We start from the raw sequence: 9,438 nt of genomic DNA on the forward strand, positions 1-9,438 counted from the left end.
ATTTTAGTCTTAGCTCTTCTCAACAATGCAGTGATTCAAGGCAATTCCAATAGACTTGTGATGGAAAGTGCCATCACATCCAGGGAGAAAACCTTGGAGACTGAATGTGGATGAAAGTATAATATTTTCACCTTTTGTTGTTGTTTGCTTGGTTTGTATTTTTTCCTTTCTCATGTTTTTTTTTTCCCTTTTGATTTGATTTTTTTTTTTACACAGCATGACAAATGTGGACATATATTTAGAAGAATTGTACATGTTTGATCCACATCGCATTGTTTGCTGTCTTGAGGAAGAAGGAAGGAGAAAAAGAGGGAGAGAAATTTGGAACAAAATGTTTTGCAAAGGTGAATGTTGAAAACTATCTTTGCATTTATTTGAAAAAATAAAATACTATTAAAATAAAAAAAAGTGCTACTGGATTCTTATTGTCTTTCTGCTTTCTTGAATGTCCTTAATTAATATGTGCCAATATCATATGAGGTTCCATGAAATTTTATTGTTTTAAAAAGGGTTCCTCCTCACTCCAGCAGGTTTTGAGAACTACTACTCTAGGAGCAGGTAGGTACTTGTATCATGATGCGTCAGCCAGCAGAGGGAGCATGTGAGCACTCAAAAGCCTGGAAGGAAACTCTATCACCCACATCAGATTGGGTGAAAACCACAGGAGCTCAAAACCCCTGTATAAAGCCCACAAGAGACTCCCACTTCAGCTGCCCCACTAAAGAGGGGCCACCGGGGTCCAAATGCTTCCCCCAGCTTCCTGGAAAAGTGGTTCTTTCCCTAGCAGGCCCCAGAAGCAAATGACTTGCTCAAAGAGCTACCTGCTAGAATGTAAACTCTTTGAGGGCTAGAACCATGTCTTAGAATCACCTACAATAGCAGTTCTTGGATCTTTTGGTCTCAGGACTCCTTTCGCTCTCAAAAATTATTGACGTTCCCAAAGACTTTGGCATATTTTAAATATTTAGCAGATTTTTCATTAAAACTGATAAATTTTTTAAATATTGATTAATTCAGCTAAAAATAACAATAAACATTACATGTTAACATATTTTTATGAAAAAATAACTACATTTTCCAAAACAAAAAAAATTAGTGTAATGTTTTACATATTTTGGCAAATCTTTTTAATGTCTGGATTAATAGGAAACAGATGGATTCTCATTCTGCATTCAATCTGTTCTGAATTGCTGTTTTGCTTAAAGCAGATGAAGAAGATCCAGCCTCACACAGGTATATAGTTGGATGAAGGAGGAGTCTATTAACAGGTAAATAAAATGTTAGTATTCTTATGAAAATAATTGTGACCTCATGGACGTTCCTGAGGATCTCTAAGGCACCACAGACCACAAATTGAGAACTGCTGTCTACAATGATAGGCAGTGCCCTGCACTTAGTAGGTACTCAGGAAATGTTTTGTGGAAAGAATGAATGAGTCACATCCCAGCCAGAGTGCCTTAAATCAGTTTGCCTTCTCTCTGCAAAACTGATTCATATGCGGTAGCAGCTTCAATCCAAGAGCTGGGTCCTGACCTGTATCATACATTTTCTTCATCATCCCTTCCCCTCCTCCCACACACCCACTTTCAACACTTCTCCAAGGCCAGTGCTGGGTACAGAGTTGATGCTTTGTAAACAACTGTGATTTGATTGACTGACAAGCAGACACAACAGCAATATTAAGGGATGAGTGCTCCTGATGAGGGACAGCCAGGGATAAATTAAACAGCAACAATTCAGATTCCTAGGGCTTTTTAAGGGCTTCCGGAATGCTCTCCTCTGACCAAGTAGTGTGATCACCATTTTACAAATGAAGAAACTGAAGGTCAGAGTGGTTAGAAGTAGTGTTGCAAAATAGTCTTGAGGTCAGGAATACCTGGGTGCAGATCCTGCCTTTGACACACTAGTGGTGGGACCACAGGTCAACCACTTAACCACCCTCATCTCCACTCTACTCATTTATAAAAATAAGGGAGGCTTGTGGTAAGGCTTGCATAACATGATACATGCAAAATGCAATTTCAATTTCAAGCATTATTAAAGGACTTTATCTAGAATCACACAGCAAAGATGAAACCTAGGGCAGCTACTATGAGCAATGAATAGAATGCTGACCCTGGAGTCAGGAAGAATCATCTTCTTGAGTTCAAATCTGGCCTCCAATATTTACTAGCTGTGTGACTCTGAGCAAGGCACTTAGCCCTATTTACCTCAGTTTCCTCATCTGTAAAATGAGCTAGAGAAGGAAATGAGAAACCACTCGAGTAGCTTTGCCAAGAAAACCCCAAAAGGGGTCCACGAGCTGAACCCAACTATAAATGACTAAATAAAAGACCTCCTGACTCCAGGTTCAGCACATTTTCCATTTCATTTTAAAGACTTCCTTTGAATTTTAAAATTAATTTATTTTATTTTTTAATAATAAGTTTTTATTTTCAAAATATATGCAAAGGTAGTTTTCAACACTTACCCTTGCAAAATCTTGTGTTCCAATTTTTTTCTCTCTCCCCCAGATGGCAAGTAATGCAATATATGTTAAATATGTGCAATTCTTCCATACGTATTTCCACAACTATCATGTTGCACAAGAAAAATCAGATCAAAAATGGAAAAATGAGAAAGAAAACAAAATGCAAGCAAAGAACAACCAAAAAAGGTGAAAATACTGTGTTGTGATTCACATTCAGTCTCCGTAGTCCTCTTTCTGGATGCAAATGGCTCTCTCATCACAAGTCTATTGGAATTGGCCTGACTAACTTCATTGTCAAAAAGAGCCTTGATTGTCAAATAATTTTGTTGTTTGGCGCTGAATTCAATGATCTCCCGGTGCTGCTCATTTCACTCAGCATCAGTTCTTGTCAGGCTCTCCAGGCCTCTGGGGAATCATCCTGCTGGTCGTTTCCTACACAACAATCATGTTCCGTCCCATTCATAGACCACAATGTATTCAAGCCCTCCTCCGACTGATGGGCATTTGTTCAGTTTCCAGTTTCTTACCACTACAAAAAAGGCTGCCACAAACATTTTTGCACATGTGGCTCCTTTTCCCTTTCTTAGGATCTCTTTAGGATACAGGCCCAGTAGAGAAACTGGAGAATCAAAGGATATGCAGTTTTATAGTCCTTTGCTCATAGGGCCAAATTGCTCTCCATCTGGTTGGATCTGTTCACAACTCCAACAATGTATCAGTGTCCCAGTTTTCCCACATCCCCTCCAACATTCATCATTATTTTTCCCTGTCATTCTAGCCAATCTGACAGGTGTGCCGTGGTATCTCAGAGTTGTCTTAATTTGCATTTATTTCTCTGATCAATAGTGATTTAGAGCATTTTTCCATATGACTATAAATGGTTTTAATTTCTTCATCTAAAAATTGTCTGTTTGTATCCTTTGACTATTTATCAATCAGAGAATGTAAACCCTTAAATAATTTACTTCGATGCATGAAATATGGAAATTCCTACCTATGGAGCAGTTCCACCTCAGGTCTTCTTTCTCACAGTCTTTTTCCCTGAGGTTGGATCACCTGAGGGAGTGTTCCTCTTAATTTTATGGAGTCTCTAAAGTAATGGGGAAGAGTAAAGGGTCAATGATGAAGAGAGAAAGAGTGCAGATGGGGAGGTGGCCTAGAAATAAGGAAGAACCGGGTTTATGTCCCAGCTCTAACACCAATGGCTGTGTTATTCTGGGTAAATCATTTAACTTCTCCCATGTCCCTGGCACCTACTTAAAACAGTAACTTGTACAGAAGGTACTGACAGGCAGCAATAAGAGGGAATTTCCTCTCCCGGGGGTTCTCTAAACCAATGGAATCAGTCATTAGCCCAAAGTGGCAATGATAGGGTTTTGAAAGGTTGAGGGGAAGAGGAGGAACATATGCTAGGAGAGTAAGAGGGAGTCCCAGGAAATCTGAGACGGACAGCATCATTTCTTGGGCTCAGGTTGAGTTCATCAGTTCTGCTCTGAGAACGAACTGCAGGTCGAGGGCTCCCTCAGAAAGAAACCGGAAAATTTGTGGGTAACCCTCCATTAGAAGAGAGCTTTAAAACACAAAGAGAAGGAGAGTTTACTACTGGTCCTTTGGGTAAATCTATACTAGGCAAACAACCGCCAAACAATAAGATAATAATAACTACTATGGAAGTCATGTCGCTGCTACATAGGCCACTAGGTGGCGCAGTTAAAATAGTTCTGGGTTTGGAGTCAAGACCTGAATTAAAATCCTCTCTCAGATAGACACAACTGTGTGGCGCTGGACGAATCAAAATTTCTCTGAGCCTCACTTTGCTCATCTGTAAAATGGGTATAATAATAGCACCCACCCCCCAAACATTAAATAATATTTGTAAATTTTATTATTACATATAATATTCTTAAATTTCCAAACATTAAAGCATTAAATAAGCACTATTACTATTATTACCACTATTATAATCCCCAAGACTAAGTCACAAAGGGATCCCAGAACAATAGGTGAGGAAATCAAGCCTCACCCAGGAGTAGAACTAGCTTGAACTACTGCCTAGTGTCAAGGTATTAGGAGATACCTTGTTTCCTAGAGCTAAGGCCCAGCAAGCAGGTTGGGCCCTGAGCTTGGCGTAACAACAATCCTTTGCGCTCTAGATGATCTCACCCTCTGGATGATCTCAGCCCCAGCAAACTCCCAGAATTGTTTCTGTCATGAGGCTCTGCTGTAAATCAAACTTGTCTCCTTGTTATTGTTGCCCCTCATTGTCAAGGCCACAGCTCACTGCGTTGCCATAGGTGCAAGTATTGAGCTCTCCCCACAGTGCCTTGGGCCTCCCACTAGTCATGAGGCTCCAGCACATGTGTCCTTGCTTGCAAGCTGTTTTCTGCACTTTGAAATAAACTAAACTTCTTTTTATCCTGACTCTTTTCTCTCTAGCCTGCTTTGTTCAGCTCTAGTCATTCCAGGTTAGAGTTCCATTCTGGTTGGGTTGGTTGGGTTGACACTAATGAATATGCTTCAGGCAAGTTAAGTCAAAGGAAAATGGGCCAGAGGCAAAACCAAGACGCTCTGAGGCCATAGCCCTGCAAATGGAAACTTTGGGGCCCAAAGGAGAAATATTCTTCTCACCTAGAGGAGGCCAGAGATCAGGGAGCTGTGGAAAAAGTTAGAAAAGCCAGAGGGAGGTGGAATAAGACAGGAATATGTACTCCGAGCTACATCAAGGAAGGAAAGAAAGAAACAGAGACAGACAGTCAGTTATTAAATTCAAATTCAGCATTAAACATTTACTAGCTGTGTGGCCCCAGGCAAGCCATTTAACCACTGACTGCCTCAGTTTGCTCAACCATAAAATGGGGATAATAAAAACACTTACCTCCCAGGGTTGCAGTAAAGTGTCAGATCATCCTGACCCTAGACACTATGCTCTATCCACTACAGTACCCAGCTGCCTGGAGGCCCTGGAACAGCCAGTGTGAATGCTTGAAGTCTGGAGATAGAATACTTAGCAGGAAGAATAGAAAAGAAACTAGAGTCAAACCATATGTGATAGGGAATGAGATCTAAGAAAACTGAAAAGGTAGAAGAGGGCCAGGTGGGGACAGAGGGGTGATGGGAAGAAGAGGAATAACTGGGTCAGACCTCAGTGGAGATCTGAAGTGAGAAGACACTTGTGGCACAGAAGCTAGTGAACAGGGCCAGGACCAGGGATGCTGAGAGCATCAGAAGAAAGAAACATGAGAGATATTGTCACAAATGTAGAAACAATAGGAGTTGGCAACAAATTGGCTATAAGGGGTGAGATGATGGAATAAGATTGCCACACAGAGATGGCAATCCTGAGTGGCTGAGAAGGTGATAGGAACCAAAACAGGGAAGTTTGGAAGGGGGAAGGTTTAAGAGGAAAGAGGAGTTTAATTTTGGAAATTTTGAGTTGTAAGCATCTGCAGGCGATCCAGTTGGAAATGCCTAATAAGCAATTGGAGATGTGAAGCTGGAGAGGTCAAGGATGAATAAATAGATCAGAGAACGATCGATCGGCATAGAATGATCATTGAAACCAAACTGAAGAAATCATTAAGCAAAATAGTAGAAAGAAAACAAAGGAGGTCCTGGGATAGACCCGTGGGTGACCCCACCTTTGGTAAGCGTGGTCTGGACAAAGACCCAGCAGAGAAGCCTGAGGAGGAGAGATCCTAATAGGTATAAGATGAAACAGCATAGAAGAGCATCAGGAAAATTAAGAGAAGAGGGTGATTAACAATATGAAAGGCTGCAGAATGTCAAGCAGGATGAAGATTTAGGAGAGCCCATTCATCAGATTTGGCAATTAAGACATCATGAGTAGCTTTGGAGAGAGCAGTTTTGGTTGAATGATGGGGCTGGGAGCCAGACTGTAGGAAATTTAAAAGGAATGGCAAAAAAGAAAATGGAGAAATCAATTTTAAACAACCTTCTCGAGAGGTTCCCACAAAAGGGAAGAGAGATATGAATATATATATAGAAATACAGGGTGTCCCCAAAGACTAAATACAGTTTACAGCTTTAATAACCAGAAAATATACATACAAATGCATATTTATCAATTTATTTTTATCTTTGTTTATATACACACATGCATCTATATTTCTTTCTGTTCATATATTCGTATTGCACATATGTGCGTATGTTTACTTATACATACACACAGGCAACATTCCATGGGCTCCCAGCTAAATTCCACAGGCAGGGCCAGCCTCTGGGGCTTTAAGCATTCCAGCACTTGAAAGCTCTGAGCTGAGATGTTAAGAGCTGCTGCCTGGGCACTGGTAGGTTAAATGCCCTCTAATGGCCAGAGGAAGTACTACAGTCTCATCAGAGGTCATCCCATGAACGACTGATTGTTCAGTCTTTTCAGTCACGTCCAACTCTCTGAGACCCCATTTGGGGTTTTCTTGACAAAGATAGTAGAGTGTTTTGCCATTTCCTTCTGCAGCTCATTTTGTAGGGCGAATACTGAATGAACAAAATTGAGCGGCTTGCCCAGGCTCACTCACTAGTAAGTGTCTGAGATCTAAAGATGAATTTGGAAAGATGAATTTTCCAACTCCAGGCCTGGTGCTCTATCCACTGCTCTATCTGGTTGCCCTCCTCATGAATGGACCCAAAAGGAAACAAAGCAAGTTGCGGGGCTGGAGACTAGGAGGAAATATGCTCTTCCCTCTAAATACCAATCTACTTCAGCAACACAGGTAATGAGCTTTTCCCACCTTAACCCTTCACTTATAGCTCCTTCCCACTTACCTCTTACAGCACTACCTGAAATAGTCATCTCCCTTCATTGCTCTCTTACTGTGAGCCAGGCACTATGCAAGCACTAGAGAAATAGACAAAAAATAAATTAAATAAATAAATAAAAAGCCCTTGACTTTCAGCAGTCTGTGGGGATGGGGAGGGAAAAGGGAATGTACCACATACAGTGATGAGTAAATACAACGTCATTTCAGGTTATAGAGAACCTGGAGGCTCAAAAAAAGGCTTCTGTAGGAGGGAGCAACTGAGCTGAACCTAGCAAGAAGCAAGGGATTCTGACAAGGGGGAGGAGGAGACAGTGCATTCCAGGGATGGGGAACAGCCTGTGCAAAAAGATGGAGTGTCACATCAGGGGAACAGCTAAGAGTCCAGTGCAGCTAGTACAGAGAGTACACAAAGAGGAATGGGAAGAAGTAAAACCAGAAAGGGAGCTATACTGAGACAGGTGAAGCATTTAATGTGTTTTATCCTGGGTGTGATAAGAAGCCACAAAAAATATGTGAGGGGCTCAGAATTAGGACTTAATTTGGCATCTGTTTTTAGGATGAATTACAGAGAAAAGAGAATGGAATCAGGGACCCAATTAAGAAGCATAATGGATAGATGACTAGACTTGGAGTAGGAGGAAATTAGGTCCAAACTCTGCCTCTGGCACTTACTGGTTGGGTTACCCTCGATAAGTAACTAAAACTTTTTGAATTCTAATTTGAGCTTATGTAAAAATGGAGTTAATACCACCTGTAGTAGCTACTTCTCTCAGAGAAGGTCTATAAAGTGCGTGGCAAACTTAAAAGCCCTCCACAAATATCAGATGTCAATATCGTTATTATTCCTACTCCTATCATTATTACTACTTATTAGTAGTAATTATTAACATCTATTACATAATACTATACTATAATAATCATAACACATTGTTATTATATATTATATGTACATAACATTATATATAGTGAATAATTACACTATGTAGTGTTCCTATACAATTTTATTATTAATTTTATATTATTATATTAATAATAATTAATTATTATAAAACACATGTGTTTTAATATTAATAATATAATTATAAGATGTTGTATTATTAATTGTAATTATTATAGTATATAATAACATACCATTATAATATATTATATGTAATATATCATAGATTATATTATATATGATATATTATGGGATATTTATCCTTATAACATATTATATGCCATATGTCATAAGATCTATATTTATGATGATTATTATGATTATATTATTATGATGATGATGCATAATGATTGCATTAATAATATCATTGTGATATGTTGTATTATTAGTAGTAATGATTATTACTACTACTATTGCTGCATAGAAGACTACCGCTTAGAAGGCAATGAGTGCAGCAAATATGCCATTATTCCAAAGCAGCTTTGGCTCCCTTTCCCCAGGAGCTAGCTCAGCCAAGAACTCTGGACACAATTTACAGCCTTATTCCTGGAATATCACTGATCTGCTAGAACTCTTTTGGAGACAGTTGTCCCAAAAAAAGCCCCCAAATCACCTTGTAGGCTATTCCAGGAAAACTCTTGAGCACCAGATCAAATGCTTAGGGGACAAGGGGGTAATGGCCTGCCATTGGACAGATCCAGACATGCTTGGAAATTAAGTAGGCTGACATATAAGTGACAGAAATTTATGGAAACATCTCCACTTAGCAGAGATTGTCAATTTTCAAATGGAAATCCTACAGGGCAAACATGAGCTCTGCCAAGAGAGGGCAAGACCCTCCACCCCTGGGGTAGCATCCCTTCTCTGCACAGCTCCTCCCATGCACAGGAAATAGACCTAAAGAAACAAAAACAGTCTTCCTGATGGCTACAGAAGCTTTATCGAATTGATAATCGTTCCTCAACACGCAACCAACCTAGATTGGTGGGAGGTCTGCAGGTCTTGCAAATTAAATGTGGGGAGTGGGGTGGACTTTTTCAATGTATTGATTAGTTGTGCTGATTTTTGCCTCTATGAAACAGAGTGAATGAAAACATTCATTTTGTTATATAAGGATGGCTCTCTGTGAAAAGGAGATACTGGATGACATGATGGTATACTTAGAGAACCCCAAAGACTCTGCTAAAAAGCTATTAGAAATAATTCAGAATTTTAGCAAAGTCGTAGGATACAAAATAAATCCACATAAATCC

The 9,438-nt window shown here is 39.8% G+C and overlaps 1 protein-coding gene across 1 annotated transcript in view; it reads right to left on the bottom strand.

The window, feature by feature from the left end:
* KCNN3 (potassium calcium-activated channel subfamily N member 3) overlaps positions 1 to 7,325 on the bottom strand; it is a 396,953-nt gene extending 389,628 nt beyond the window's left edge. The window contains exon 1 of the mRNA XM_074262168.1: positions 7,253 to 7,325. The gene's annotated coding sequence lies outside the window, so the exon portion shown is untranslated. The remainder of the gene's footprint in view (positions 1 to 7,252) is intronic.
* Positions 7,326 to 9,438: the final 2,113 nt, after the last annotated feature.

The sequence above is a fragment of the Sminthopsis crassicaudata genome, chromosome 4 (assembly GCF_048593235.1).
Source record: "Sminthopsis crassicaudata isolate SCR6 chromosome 4, ASM4859323v1, whole genome shotgun sequence".
Classification (NCBI taxonomy): Eukaryota; Metazoa; Chordata; class Mammalia; order Dasyuromorphia; family Dasyuridae; genus Sminthopsis; species Sminthopsis crassicaudata.